Source organism: Nannobrachium achirus (genome assembly GCF_963921795.1).
Source record: "Nannobrachium achirus genome assembly, chromosome: 22".
NCBI classification, from domain to species: Eukaryota; Metazoa; Chordata; class Actinopteri; order Myctophiformes; family Myctophidae; genus Nannobrachium; species Nannobrachium achirus.
This window is the reverse complement of record NC_137829.1, coordinates 29450838-29466767: the sequence shown is the minus strand read 5'-3', so window position 1 is coordinate 29466767 and position 15930 is coordinate 29450838.

The window sequence follows — 15930 nt, the reverse complement described above, 5'->3', positions numbered from 1 at the left end:
GTAGGAGTAGAAATAATAGAAAATAAAACAATGTGCACAAACATACAGTACAATAATGAATGGAGATAGGTATACCATGACTCAGTGAATCCGGTTTTCAAGATTTTCTTTTCTGAGGGTTTTAATTCCTAGGGTGCACCCAACTATACTGTATTACTGACTGAATAATACCTCTCTGCCCCTGCAGAGCAGAGAGAATGTGAGTGTGAGGGTACTAATTGAACCACTAATTGTCCAGTCCTGCACTGTTCCTCACAGGGCAGTGTATGTGGTGAGTATGCGTTTGTCAAAAAGTCCAGTTCTTCTGTGTGCAGTCTGTGTGTATCACCAACCAGTACTGCACTGCCAGGGCAGTTGGTGTGTGATAATTTCCTACCACGCTGGGGACACAGACTCTGGCTCACTGACTATGGCTCTGGGTCTGCCCAAGGAGAATTCTTAGATCAGGTCTGGGTCCTTCCAATCTTGGGTTGCTTGCCACTCCTTGGTTGACCAGAGTCAGGCTGAATCAAACAGATGTGTCAAAAAAAAAAAAAAAAAAAATGACCTGCATAAAGCAAGGCCAGAGGCATCTCTGTGTTAATGTCTAAAACAATATCAGTGACACAGTTGTCGTTACATAAGGTTTCACTTCAAATACTTAATACATAAATTCAACAGTTGTTCAAACAACAAAATAAAAAATAAATCTTCCAGTACAGGTGAAGGGCTGATAGATGTTAACACAGGCCTGTATTGAGTGGTAATTCTGTAAACAGAACAAGACAATAGAATCATTACTTAAACAGTACTTAAAAAATTACATCATTGAACAGGCTTTAAATGCATTAGTATTACAGATTACAGAATGCATTACATTAGAGAAAGAAATGCTTTACAGAAATGCATTAAAGTAAATTGCATTACACCAGGGAACTAGCATTCCATATTATGATAATGGCATAGAACAATCACAGGGCCATGGAAGTACTGCTGAGGCCTTTACAATAGAATGCTCCAAACTAGCTAGTTAGGCTAGCGAAGATTAGCATATGAACTAAACAACACAATAGCAACCCAGCAATTGACTACACATTGTAATGCTCCCAGCTAGCTGGCCAGGCTAGCGAAATTAGCATATGAGCTAAGCAACACAATAGTAGTACAGAAATTCCCATTAGACACATTATGGCCAAAACGTCATGTACTACATTATACAGCATTCTCTGCACATAGAAAACAATGCAGTAAGAACTTACTCTTCACAAACACACTCTTATTGAAAGTTGCAGGATTAAGGCACTGTGTTTATGTCCTGACTTGTCCTCACTCCTCACTGACCTCTGAAACATCAGGCCCCCCAAACACTCAGTAGAAAACTGAGCTGCCCAAAAAAATGCCTGAACAAAATAAACATAATAATAATAATAATAATAATAAACTGAGGACACAAGGAGGGGAATTTATAACATAGCCCATTTTACTAATTTATTGTAAAGGGTAATTCCGTCCATTTTAACCCATTTTCTGGAACTGGGCTAAATGATCCTTCAACCAGAAGGGGCCTCCCCAAACCTGTCTGCCCTGAATGACAGCCTGCTGCCTGTGCAGGGACACCAGGTGAAACTAATGCCAATCAATCAGAGTGAGAGCAGAGATCACAGCAGAGCACAGAGGAGAAGCTGCTGAGAAGCATTCAAATTTCAGATTAAGACTATTATTTTGTCAGTTGTGTGCAGGAAAGCACAACATTAATGACTTTATCTTGCTGTGAGGAGCAACACATAGTCATCTGAATAGCACTGGTGTGCTGGTGCTGAATTCATGTGCAGGCCTTGGTGAGTGACAAGCAGTGTTTTGCCTTAGCGGCTAGGTGGCTAACTTGTGCTGGTGTTTCAGAGGTCAGTGAGGACAAGTCAGGACATAAACACAGTGCCTTAATCCTGCAACTTTCAATAAGAGTGTGTTTGTGAAGAGTAAGTTCTTACTGCATTGTTTTCTATGTGCAGAGAATGCTGTATAATGTAGTACATGACGTTTTGGCCATAATGTGTCTAATGGGAATTTCTGTACTACTATTGTGTTGCTTAGCTCATATGCTAATTTCGCTAGCCTGGCCAGCTAGCTGGGAGCATTACAATGTGTAGTCAATTGCTGAGTTGCTATTGTGTTGTTTAGTTCATATGCTAATCTTCGCTAGCCTAACTAGCTAGTTTGGAGCATTCTATTGTAAAGGCCTCAGCAGTACTTCCATGGCCCTGTGATTGTTCTATGCCATTATCATAATATGGAATGCTAGTTCCCTGGTGTAATGCAATTTACTTTAATGCATTTCTGTAAAGCATTTCTTTCTCTAATGTAATGCATTCTGTAATCTGTAATACTAATGCATTTAAAGCCTGTTCAATGATGTAATTTTTTAAGTACTGTTTAAGTAATGATTCTATTGTCTTGTTCTGTTTACAGAATTACCACTCAATACAGGCCTGTGTTAACATCTATCAGCCCTTCACCTGTACTGGAAGATTTATTTTTAATTTTGTTGTTTGAACAACTGTTGAATTTATGTATTAAGTATTTGAAGTGAAACCTTATGTAACGACAACTGTGTCACTGATATTGTTTTAGACATTAACACAGAGATGCCTCTGGCCTTGCTTTATGCAGGTCATTTTTTTTTTTTTTTTTTGACACATCTGTTTGATTCAGCCTGACTCTGGTCAACCAAGGAGTGGCAAGCAACCCAAGATTGGAAGGACCCAGACCTGATCTAAGAATTCTCCTTGGGCAGACCCAGAGCCATAGTCAGTGAGCCAGAGTCTGTGTCCCCAGCGTGGTAGGAAATTATCACACACCAACTGCCCTGGCAGTGCAGTACTGGTCGGTGATACACACAGACTGCACACAGAAGAACTGGACTTTTTGACAAACGCATACTCACCACATACACTGCCCTGTGAGGAACAGTGCAGGACTGGACAATTAGTGGTTCAATTAGTACCCTCACACTCACATTCTCTCTGCTCTGCAGGGGCAGAGAGGTATTATTCAGTCAGTAATACAGTATAGTTGGGTGCACCCTAGGAATTAAAACCCTCAGAAAAGAAAATCTTGAAAACCGGATTCACTGAGTCATGGTATACCTATCTCCATTCATTATTGTACTGTATGTTTGTGCACATTGTTTTATTTTCTATTATTTCTACTCCTACTAATTATATTTCATTCAATATAAAATTGAGCCGGCCAACTCAAGTGACTTGCATCTGGTCTCATCTGGTCTCATAAGCGCCTTAAACCTTAGAACAGTAAAGCGTGACGTAATTTACCCATCCTAGCTGGTTCGTCATTTTCTTCCCCCATTCTGAATTCCCCTAGACCCTTTTCATATATTTCATATAAGAACTGTGTTAAAATTATCTCAGCGGTTCGACTCATATGTATATGAACACATTTGTTGCCTTAAAAAAAAATCTCTTGAGGGTCCAAGTTGCCAAGGTCTCCATAGACTCCATGTAATTCATAGTGCACGGATCATGCACGCCCATGCCTAGATCATGCACCATGTGTGTGCACAATGCTCCCAAAGAATCCGATTGGAAATCCGTTCAGGCATTCATGAGATAGCAGCCATTATGTTTTACACTGTTGTGAGCTTGGAGGTCTGCTACCTGAGTTGTATGGAGGTTAAACATGCAAAATCGCGATCATGCCTAATACATTTCTAGAGGTCCAAAAATGTTTTTTTCTTTTTTGGTCGGGGAACTCGGGGTTGGCAATTGGGGGGTACCATTATAAACTCGGGGAACTCGGGGTTGGCAACCAATGTGTGAAGAATCAACTGTCATTTTGTGTACTTCTTGTAAATAGTTTTTTTATAGTATTGCACTGTCGAACATGTGATTTTTTTTTTTTGTTTATTGAAAAGCATTACAGCATTTTATAAAGAAATCTCTTTGCCAGCTCACCTGTTTTTTTGCGTGTTATGTCAAGGTTGGTGGTGGTTGAGGAGGTGTTAATGTAATGAATTTATATTTGTGTTGTATCATGCCTTGGTTATGGTGGGGTTGCTTGCTGGTGCTTGGGGTGGGAACTGGATTTCAGATGCAGTGTGCTGTCCAGGGGAGAAGCAGACTCACGGACACCGGAGAAGCATGCACTGAACACAAATGAACGACACTGGTCATTTTTGAGGCCTGGTTATTTTATCCACCCATGGCCATGATGCCATTTGGTCCCAAAAAAAAAGTACTTATTTTTCAGTAGTTGCACTTACACTGGCTAAATGCAAGGCACATAATTATTCTGGTTACAGGGTAAACACTTAGTAATTACCAGGTAAGGTCATGGAATTGATCACGCTTTACTTTACAGTACAAACCAACAGTAACTACTGGGTAATTTCCCTGTAAATACTTTTTGTAGTTATTGGGTTAATACTGAGTAATTACCAGGTAAGGTCATGGAATTGATCACGCTTTACTTTACAGTACAAACCAACAGTAACTACTGGGTAATTTCCATGTAAATACCTTTTGTAGTTATTGGGTTAATACTGAGTAATTACCAGGTAAGGTCATGGAATTGATCACGCTTTACTTTACAGTACAAACCAACAGTAACTACTGGGTAATTTCCCTGTAAATACTTTTTGGAGTTATTGGTTAAATACCAGGTATGTACCTTTGTATATGCACAGATTATAATGGGTTACCTATCAAGGTAAGGACCAGGTAAATAACATGATAGTTAACATGAAATTAAACGGTAATTACCTAGTAATTTCTAAGAAAATACATAGGAATTACCTAGACATTAATAGGTATATTACATGGTAGTTACCATGTAATTATATAGTAATTGCATAAGCAACTACTCATAAATTCATGGTAGTATCAAAGAAGATACCTGGTAAATACCAGGCAATATACCTTGTAATTACTGTGTGTATTACCAGGTAGTTACACTATAATTACATGCTAAATACATAATAAAATACTTATAATTACCTTGTAGTATACAAGAAAATACCAGGTAACTACCGGGTAATAAACCTAGTAATTGCTAAGTGTATTACCAGGTAGTTACACTATAATTACATGCTAAATACACAATAAAATACTTATAATTACCTAATAATTACCTTGTAGTATACAAGAAAATACCAGGTAACTACCGGGTAATTAACCTAGTAATTGCTAAGTGTATTACCAGGTAGTTACAGTATAATTACATGCTAAATACATAATAAAATCCTTATAATTACCTAATAATTACCTTGTAGTATACAAGAAAATACCAGGTAACTACCGGGTAATAAACCTAGTAATTGCTAAGTGTATTACCAGGTAGTTACAGTATAATTACATGCTAAATACATAATAAAATCCTTATAATTACCTAATAATTACCTTGTAGTATCTAAGAAAATACCAGGGAACTACCGGGTAATAAACTAAGTAATTGCTAAGTGTATTACCAGGTAGTTACCATGGAATTACCAGGTACATGCTTTAAATTACCTAGTAATTACCTGGTAGTTCTCAGGAATGTATCTGGGAATTACCAGGTAACACCAGGTAATTACTATGTAAAATACATTGTAGTTACCTTGTAATTACCTAGTTATTACTCAGTAAATACGGGGTGGTTACCAAGTAATTACCTTGTAATTACGTGGTAACTACCATGTAATTACTGTACCGGAAAGTAAAGGGTTACCACACATTCCTCTGGCTGTATTTTGGTTTTGTTCCACTGTTTATGTTGAGCTCGGCAGGAGCTCTTATCAGTGTGGTTGCCCCTGCCCCCCTATAGTACTTGACTTTATTCCATCTTTCCAGATAAACTTTATTTTTTTGCCACACTACTCCTCCCACAGTTTGGGTGGCACGCACTTAAAGGCCCACTTCACCTCTGGGACAACCCTATCTTATTTTATTCTTGTTTGGGACACGATCAAGACAATCCTGAGTTATTTTTTGAGTTCAATCTGTGTTTTTAGATATTTTATTTCAGCATGTACTAGTGATGCATTTTGCATCATCAGTGATGCGTTTTGCATCATATGATGTAAAATGCATGACTAGTACATGCTGAAATACTAAAATATCTCAAAAAACACAAAAAATAACTCAGGATTGTGTTGATCGTGTCCCAAACAACAATAAAATAAGATAGGGTTGTCCCAGAGGTGAAGTGGCCATTTAAGCCATATGTCAATCGACCAGCTTTATGGGACAAGTATACGTTATATATATTATATTGTTTAATTTATATACATTTATCTGTGAATTAATTTTCTCCATTGAATTTAATTAAAAATGTAACTTTTCCCAAATATGGAGATGACTGACATCATTGACCACATGCGACTGACACAGTGGGCCCTATTTTGATTGTCTTACTTAAGACCTGGAGGCGTGGCAAATGATGTTTGGCCACTCAAAACAGCCAAATGGCATTGGCCACGCCTCCAGATCTTAAGTTAAGTCATAAGACCTGGTACTTAAGACAATCAAAATAGGGCCCAGTATGTCCATATATGGGCATTCCAAGATATGGGCTTAATATTGATGACATCAGGGATCTCCTTATATGGGCATAAAGGGGACAAGGACTGACACAGATATCTCCATATATAATAACAGGTAAACCAAAGGCCACACTAAAAGCTGAGCAGACAGTCATACCAGCAGGGGGCAGTGTACTGAACTGCTCTGTGGAGGTTTCATCTGGATGGAAATACTACTGGTTCCAAAACAACCAACCACTGATCCTACAAGATGATCAATACTCTACTGGACCAATCAGAGAGTCAGGAGGCGATCAATACTCCACTGGACCAATCAGAGTGTCAGTAGGAGGAGTCTACAGGTGCAGAGCAGGGAGAGGAGATCCAGTTTACTACACTGAATACAGTGATGCTCTGACCTTGATCTCTACTGATGGTGAGTAATACTGTGATCGCTACCAGACTGAGAGGCCAGGGGTAGGCGAATGTTTTCACCCCGTCCGTGATCTGTCTGTGCTCATACACCGCTGGACCAATCGGTTTGAAACGTTGTATTAAAAATGCCTAAAATCTGATCTGCCTCACATTGTAATTAGACATTGAGGAGCCTCTAAACAACACAGAGAAAAAACGCACAAATGTCCCCCTGTGTCATGTGACAATTATCATTTTTTTGTAATTGCCTTCAGATATTTATTTGTAAAAGAAATGTCATGAACACAACATCCATTATATATTCCATATAGGCCTATTTACAACATGGCTGAAGACCTTAAAGGACAGCTCCTCAATAAATAACATATAGGCTCCTTTTCCTACTTATATTGATCCTAAATGACCGTCGATTCGGTCTATTAGGCAGAAATGCCCCCGTCGTCCAGCAGCAGACCTCAGCAGCCCTCATAGCATATAGAGTGGAGCCCATTAGCCAATTACTACTTAACAATTTGTTGTGGTCAAAAGTTTGTATCTTTTTCATGAATCTGTTATTAGTTATTACACACACATCAATGCCTTGGTTGTCTCATACAAGCCACTGTAGTCTGCTAAACAGATGTTATGCTGTTATGTGTTTTGCCAAGTCCCGGAAAAGACTGTGTAAAAGCACGGTGCTGTGGTTAGCCAGTGACAACTGTGTCGAATACTCACCCTGAAACATAATTTCCGAAACTGTGGCGGCTCGTGTGGGACAACGAAGGCATGGATATGTGTACAATGACAACTAATAAGACATTCACACAGCAATAGGCTTATGGGCTCCACTTTATGCTATAACGGCTGCTGGGGTATCCTGGGGAAACTGGCCGACAGGGGCTTTCCTGCTTAATGGACTGTCATTTGGGATCAATATAAGTAGGAAAATGAGCCAAGATGTCATTTATTGGGGAGTTGTCCTTTAACAATCTAGAAATTGGTTACTTACATGCATATTTATTACATTTCATTTCGTTTTGTAGTCTCTATGGTATTTATATGGTAATTATAATGTGATTCTGGTTTCAGTGTCTGGATCAGAGGAACAGCATTCTCTAAATGTAGTGGCTCTGATTGTAGGGCTTCTGTTTGTCATTCTACTGGGCATCCTACTGGCCTTGTTTTGGCGATACAGAACATCTATAGGTGAGAAGAACCACACAATTATTAATTAGAGCTTTAAACAAAAATACTCTCTCCTACAAATTATGTTGTGACACTGACTGTACACAAGTAGGACTGAGTGTAAAACACTATTTAATATATTTTTACGGTGTACGCTCTTTATTACAGATCCATGTTGTGTCAGGTAGGTGCAACTCTCTGCCTCTAGGTGTGTGTGTGTGTGTGTGTGTGTGTGTGTGTGTGTGTGTGTGTGTGTGTGTGTGTGTGTGTGTGTGGTGCGTGCGTGCGTGCGTGCGTGCGTGCGTGCGTGCGTACATGCGTGCGTGCGTGCGTGCGTCTGGCGTGCGTGCGTGCGCATCATGTCAGCGTGTGTGTTTTACATTACATTAGGCTATAGTACTGCTTTGCTAAAACATTATCTTCAAATAGATCCATCGAGTCCCAGGGAACCAATCAGAACTCAGCAACAGACCAGACTACCAACCAGAGAGGACGTCCTGATGATGGACACATCCCACTTCAGCAGGGTCAGCCTTTCAACCAATCACATCAACCAATCAATCAATCAGTCAATCAATCAATCAGGCATTATTTTTTGCATAAGCAGAAAATGTAATATGTTTTATTTTGTTTAATGTGTTCTACTTAAGTCCATTTAAAATCATTCACCATGTTTACTGATATTGTCAACCAACTTCACGTGGATATGAAATGATCAAGTTTTCCTTCACCAGATGTGGCCCATGTCTATGAAGTAATCGAAGGCTTTCAAGTGACTGGACATGGTACAGTATTATATACAGTACTTCATGATAATGAGTTTTCAAAGCAGCTGTTGATTTGACTAACACGGTGGAGATTCATTTAATTGTTCATATGTTACATACTGTATGGCTACTGTGTACTTTCAGACAAGGCTGCAGATGAATCCAGTGATGTGACATATTCACAAATATGATGATTATGGTGCAAATGATGGACTGTACAGTCTTCTTGTTTTAACACATCCCACTTTCAGGTGTATATGAGTGGGTTCATGTGTGTGGTGTGTTGTCATTCATGCATATGAGAACATAAGACATACATTGTGTGAGTGAGCCTGCAGATTAGCTTCACAAAGTAGGTCATTGATCACACTGTCCATCACATACTGTAAAGCATGTGTTATGACAGACTGTGGATATGACAGTGATATGACCAATAGTCTAGTTCTCGAAACTTAATTTCTAGCGTTCTTAACAGAGAGTTTCATCTACAGAGAAACCTGTTGATCCAGTTAACAGCGCTTTGTATTCTGAAGTGAAGCCTGGACCATCTACAGGTAAATTATATTATTATGATTGTGTAGTTGTATAATATGGATGATGGATCCTATACAAGTACTTTATCATTATTATTAGTCACCAGCTATATGTGTTTGAATTTAGAATGGCTGCTGAAGTTGTTCAATGTATGATTCACTTCAGTAAGAAACCAATTATCTGACAGAGGTTGTCTGTCTGTCTGTCTGTCTGTCTGTCTGTCTGTCTGTCTGTCTGTCTGTCTGTCTGTCTGTCTGTCTGTCTGTCTGTCTGTCTGTCGGTCGTAGGCGCAGGAGAGCCAGATGTGACCTACGCCCAGGTTAACCACCAGAACAAAGGCAAAGCCAAGAATAAGAAGGGTAGGTTTAATATAAAAATCACACTCGTGTGAACTGAGCGGTGGTGTGTGTGTGTGTGTGTGTGTGTGTGTGTGTGTGTGTGTGTGTGTGTGTGTGTGTGTGTGTGTGCAACAGCGCCCCTCCCTTAACATGTGTGGTCAGAAAAGGTTACTGCAGGCTACAGACCCGGAGACAGACATACAGACAGACAGACAGACAGACAGACAAACAGACAGACAGACAGACCCACACACACGGCCACGTATAGGAGCGTTGTGACCACCGCTCAAAAACACATATAGCACAATAAGTAAGGTATAGGTCAAATACATGTTCATCTACCAAGTGTCAATCAAAAGGATGTTTTTTTCCTAAACAATGAATGTGTTGCATTGAAATAATTATGAAATGCTATCTATCTATTCGTGAAAGCTCACATAGGCACAGATGTGTGGTTGAAGACATAAGAATCAACATACTGTGGAGTGGGGATTCAAATGCACTACTTCATCATTTCTGCTAAAATATTTTCATTTACAGCATCAGCAGCTCCAGAAACCACTGAAGACACAGTCTATGCCCAAGTCAAACCAGGAACAAACCTTGGTAAGATTCTATTTTGAAACAAACAAATATAATCAATAAAATAATAGGTTTTTTAAATTGTAATTTATTTTCGAGTCAATAATCTTTTTTTAAACAAACCAAAGAAAATCAATTTGAAAGATTCTTCCTTAATTGAAAAAAATGTATAGACATAATAATGACTAAAAAGATAATAATAGATAGTTTCATGATTCGTCTGATGTTGTTTTGTTTCAGGATGATAATTGAAGATGTCAGGAAAACATGGTCAAGACAAGTTAACATGGAACAGAGTTTGTTTTTATATCCACACTCATATTAAGAGTTATCCTCACAAACTGGATCCTATTTGAACTAATTTAACCCATTAAAAGCGGAGAGCAAGCAGATATGCAAGCTCACAGTGCGTCACTTAATGCCGTGCTGCGAGCTTGTACATCTGAAAGTGTTTGAAGATTCAATTTGTACATTCGCAATTACAGATCTGTAAGGGTCCATTTAGTTCCATTTGTGCACTCTGAGTTACAGACCTGTAAGGGTCCATTTGGACCCCTAATGGATTTATATAGATACTGTAGATAGAATTATCCTCTATGTATGAATTCATTCTCTATGTATATACCGGTAGTTGTAGATAAAGGATTATAGTAATAATCTACTTTTGATAAACCCTCATAATTGATATACTGTACATTTGAAGGTATAGTGTAAGTGATATTGTTTGGTTAATGCACTGTTCTTTTTAGCTACTGTAAAAAGTTAAAGCTCTATATTAATATACTAGTTAGTAAAGAGAATGTACATTTTCAGGTTGGTCAGCATCAATTTTAAAATATTCCAGCTGCAATTTTATCTGCAAATTTGTTCTTTCATCACTTCTAATTTCACTTGTTTATCCTATATCCTGTTGGAGTTCTTTGTCCTGATTTGATGAAATTAGCAACCCACATGGAAATATATGTTATGTTTAGAACTGGAGAGATTGTCGGTGGAGAGACTACGACGGGTGCTGGACCAAAAAATAAGAGCAGCAAAAAAGAAGTGAAGGACCGCACACCGTCTCGAAGATCCCCAAATACATTTATTATAGAAAGTCAGCGGAATAAAACACGTTTCAGCCTACATTGGCCTTCTTCAGGTGTAAAACTGAACAATGAGTCACATTGAAGGTATAAATAGGGCATGCTGGGTAGAATTCAGAAATATCATGACTGAAACAAACCACGAGACCTATGGAAGTTGCTTAACAACCAATTAGGCTTAAAACCAAAAACCATATGCCACAGCATAAACATCAAAACGGACGCCGCTCTCATTTCTGACAAATGTGAAGTGGCTACCCATCTTAACAAAACCTTTACCACCATGGCCCGTTCACTGGTTGAAAGACTGGTCGCCCCATCTGGGCGGTACGGTGTAAAATTTGTTAAGAAATTCTACAATAAACTGGGCGTCAGTAAAGACAGTTTTAAACTTGCCACAATGACAACTGATGAAGTGTTTAAAAAACTGAGCGCCCTACCTCAACACAAGGCCACTGGCCTTGATAAAATTCCAGCTAGATTTCTCAGAGATTCAGCCGCCACCATTGCTCCAATCATTAACCACATAATTAACCTTTCCATCGAACAGGGTCATGTCCCACAGGACTTCAAACTAGCAAAAGTAACCCCCCTGCATAAAAAAGGTAGCAAACTAGACCCTGGAAACTACCGTCCCGTTTCCATTCTTAGCTCCATATCCAAAGTCATGGAGAAAATTGTCTACGAACAGATAGCAAGATATCTCGATGAGAATAATCTGATTTACGAGTTCCAATCTGGATTCAGAAAATCTCATTCCACTGACACATGCCTTCTCTATTTGACTGACCAAATCAAACGCGAAGCGGATGACGGCAAATATAGCGGCATGGTCATGATGGACCTCCAGAAGGCATTTGACACCGTAAATCATTCTATTCTGATTGAGAAACTAAAAGCCATCGGTCTTGACAGCGCAGCAGTGAGTTGGATGCAGTCTTACCTGGTGGGGAGGGAACAGGTGGTGGAGATTAACGGTACCCTGTCCCCCCCCCCTCCCAGTAAGCTGTGGTGTTCCTCAAGGTAGCATACTGGGACCTCTGTTGTTCCTAATATACGTGAACGACATGGCATCTGTTTGTGACTGCAACCTGTTCCTGTTCGCGGATGACTCGGCTCTCCTAGTCTCGGGCAAGGACCACTTGCAGGTTGAAAGGACACTTAACTCTGAACTAAGTAAGATCTGCACATGGCTTAATGACAACAAATTATCAATTCACCTGGGTAAAACTGAGTCCATCCTCTTTGGATCAAATCATAACCTCAAAAAAGTCGATAACTTCACAATCAAAGTGGGTGACAAGGTCATAACACGAAAAAACGAAATCTCTTACTTAGGATGTATCCTTGAAGCTAATCTTTCCAGTGAAAAGATGACTTCTAAAGTAATAAATAAAATCAATCAACGAACTCGTTTCCTACAGAGGATCGCCCCAATGGTCAATTTCAACACACTGAAGACCATAGCTGGTGCAATAATCCAGCCCCTCTTTGACTACGGAGTCCACGTATGGTATCGTGACGCCCCACAAGCCCTGAAAACAAAACTCCAAACAGCCCAAAATAAACTAATTAGGGTTCTGCTCAACCTTCCCTATCAGACTCACCTCACCGCTACACACCAGTTAAGAGTGGGGTGGCTCAGAGTAGATGATAGAGTACAGCAACTTGCAATGGGCCTGGTGTACAAGATACACTACACCACTATGATACCCAAGTACCTGTCAAAATACTTTATAAACATTAAGGATGTCCATAATTATAACACCAGAGGCAGCGCCACAGATCACTTCCAACCCAGAGTAAAAACCAACAAAGGGTCAAACTCGTTTTTCTGCTATACCACCAAAATGTGGAAAGCCTTACCGAAGGCCATAAAGGAGTGTGGATCACTAGCATCCTTTAAAATTGCCCTGAAAAACCACTTACAGGCAGCAGCCGTTCGCAACTGGTAAAAAAAAATCAACCTAGCCCAACCCTACCCTCCCCTGCCCCTTCTTTGTATATACTGTTTGTTTAGACTTACTGTTTTCTTTTTTGTTTTTCTTTACATATCTACTGCATAGTACTGTGTTCTATTTGTCTGTCATTCAATGTTATATGAGATACTTCAATGGTTTCCAGTGGAAATAAGCTTAGTCTTTTCATGGATCTCCTTTTAGTAGACCTTGTACCAGTGAACTGTACCGTCATGAAACTGTACCTTTTCCTATGCAAACTTCTAATAAAGTCTTCAATCAATCAATCAAATCAGCCAGGGACTAGAACTGGAGAGATCACTGTTACTATATTCTGATATAGCAATGATTGCTATCAGAATATAGAGCTATTTAACACTTATTAAAAAAAATATATATATATATACATATATATATATATATATTTGTCAGAGTAACAGACTTGTGTGGGTCCATTTAAACCTCCCTAAAGGAAACCACAGAGTCCCTGCCCACTCCCTGGAATCCACTTTGAGAACCACTGACCTACAACACCTGTAACTAGACATTAGCCTATGCTGAATTTAGCCTTTTTCTTTGTCAAAATTCAGTTACTATTTGAATACCCTAAAATAGCTGATCTACAAGAAGGGGGACAAGTACAGAGCCCTGGGGGTCGGGACCGTGATCAAGAATGTATAAAGGTATCAAGTGGTTAAAGAAGTATCTGTTGTAACCTGACTTTTACAAACAATAAATAAAGTTGACCACTAGATTTAATTCTATTGCTTTTTGTGTGATAAAAATGTTCATCTACATTCATTTTCTTAATATAGATGAAGGATTATAGAAATAATCTCCTTTTGATATAGAGCACATATTTATTTTATTTTTTTCCAACTTGGATTTAGCTGCCATGTCACCTTTAAGTTACATTTTGGGCAGAATTAGCATTGTTATGCCCTTGATTACATTGTATCTGTTGTATGCTGTCTTTTACTATTAATCAAAATAAAAATAATGTTGACTCCAGGATGACATTCTAATTTCTTAAGACCTACAGTAGTTGTTTCCTTGTGCATCACATTAAACAGCGAAAAACAGCAGATCTACAAGCTCACAACGCTTTGAGTTAAGAGCTTGACGATCTAGTGATGGCAGATTGTCGATTTATTACTTGTCCATCCTGTATACTGTAGTGTCAATGCATGCAATGATACTCTGTTAAACGTTTTCTGGGGGAGGGACCCCCAGACCCCTATGGAGGGCGGGAACGAGTGAGTGAATCTACAGTACATTATCATGCCAGGCTATGATTGACCATCCCTCCGCGGTATGGGACTTGTTGTCCCCGACATGCCTTCAATAACCCTGTCTGTCTGTCGGACTGCAGAAAAAGAGTTCTTGATATAGTCGAGATAGAACATCCACTTTTCATCAATTCAATTCCCATTAGCTGCTTTTCTGTTCACTAATGTCCTGCTCGTTGTTTATCCTGTTCTTCTATCACAGTGGTTCTCAAACTTGCAAGGACCCCCAAATTAATGTATTTGGCCCTCTGCCCATCATTGAAAAGATCTTGGCACTAGGGACCCATAAAAGATGTGTTGTTAAAATATTTTCATATATTTGAAAATAGCTGATCCACAAACCCACTATGCCACGCAGTCTTTGTTCATAGTCTACATACATCAATTATACTGCAGGCAGACAAAATGGGCTGCATTAAAATGTAGAAAACATCTCATTACAGTAATGAGAGTATTGTGATTAGTTACGTACAGTAAGTCGTGTAAGAACCCAGGTCATGCACTTCATTGTAATAGATCTATAATTATGATTATTTCGTGTATTTTTCCACAAACTCTTGTTGCCGCCCTAGGCCCAGTTTAACACACAGGTCTTCATTTGCATACAGTATAATAGGGTTACGTTTCCCCAAAGGTCCCGGATCATGGCAGGATGAACAAGAACATTCATAAGACTACAATAGGAGACACACAGCTGTCAAATGGGAGGATTTTGTACTTTCAGAGATGTTCATTAAAATGTAACCTGGAGTAAAAACGTCTATCCCATGTGGCAGCTTTTATAACTCAAACATGATCGTCACTGTTGGATGGGAACCTCGTATGTCAAAAACTGTCACTCTTCAGGGTTCAAAATTTACAAGCTCACAGACTATTCTTTGAAAAAACGTGAACGTTTGTGCAAGTCTTTGAATATTTTTGGACCAGATTCTAAATCCTTCTTCTAAATCAGTGGTTCTCAAACTTTTTCATGTCAAGGACCCCCAAAATTACATGTATTTGGCCACAGAGCCCCATCTGAAAATATGTTGTTCCAGGGACCCCCCACAAGCAAATATTTGAGTTACAAATGTTTGCTTTTAAAAAGATGTATTCAAAGATTTGCAAAAAAGATTTCTCAAAAATAGCTAAAGCATAAAATAATTCCAGGTCTGGGTTAAGCAAATAGCATGAGTCTGCATCAAACTAATCTCCCAAGACAGATTCAGAGCTCCGCAAAGTCAAAGGAATTTTTTTTTTTTGTTTTTGCCGATGGGTTCCCAGGTTGGCATCAAACCTACGGAAT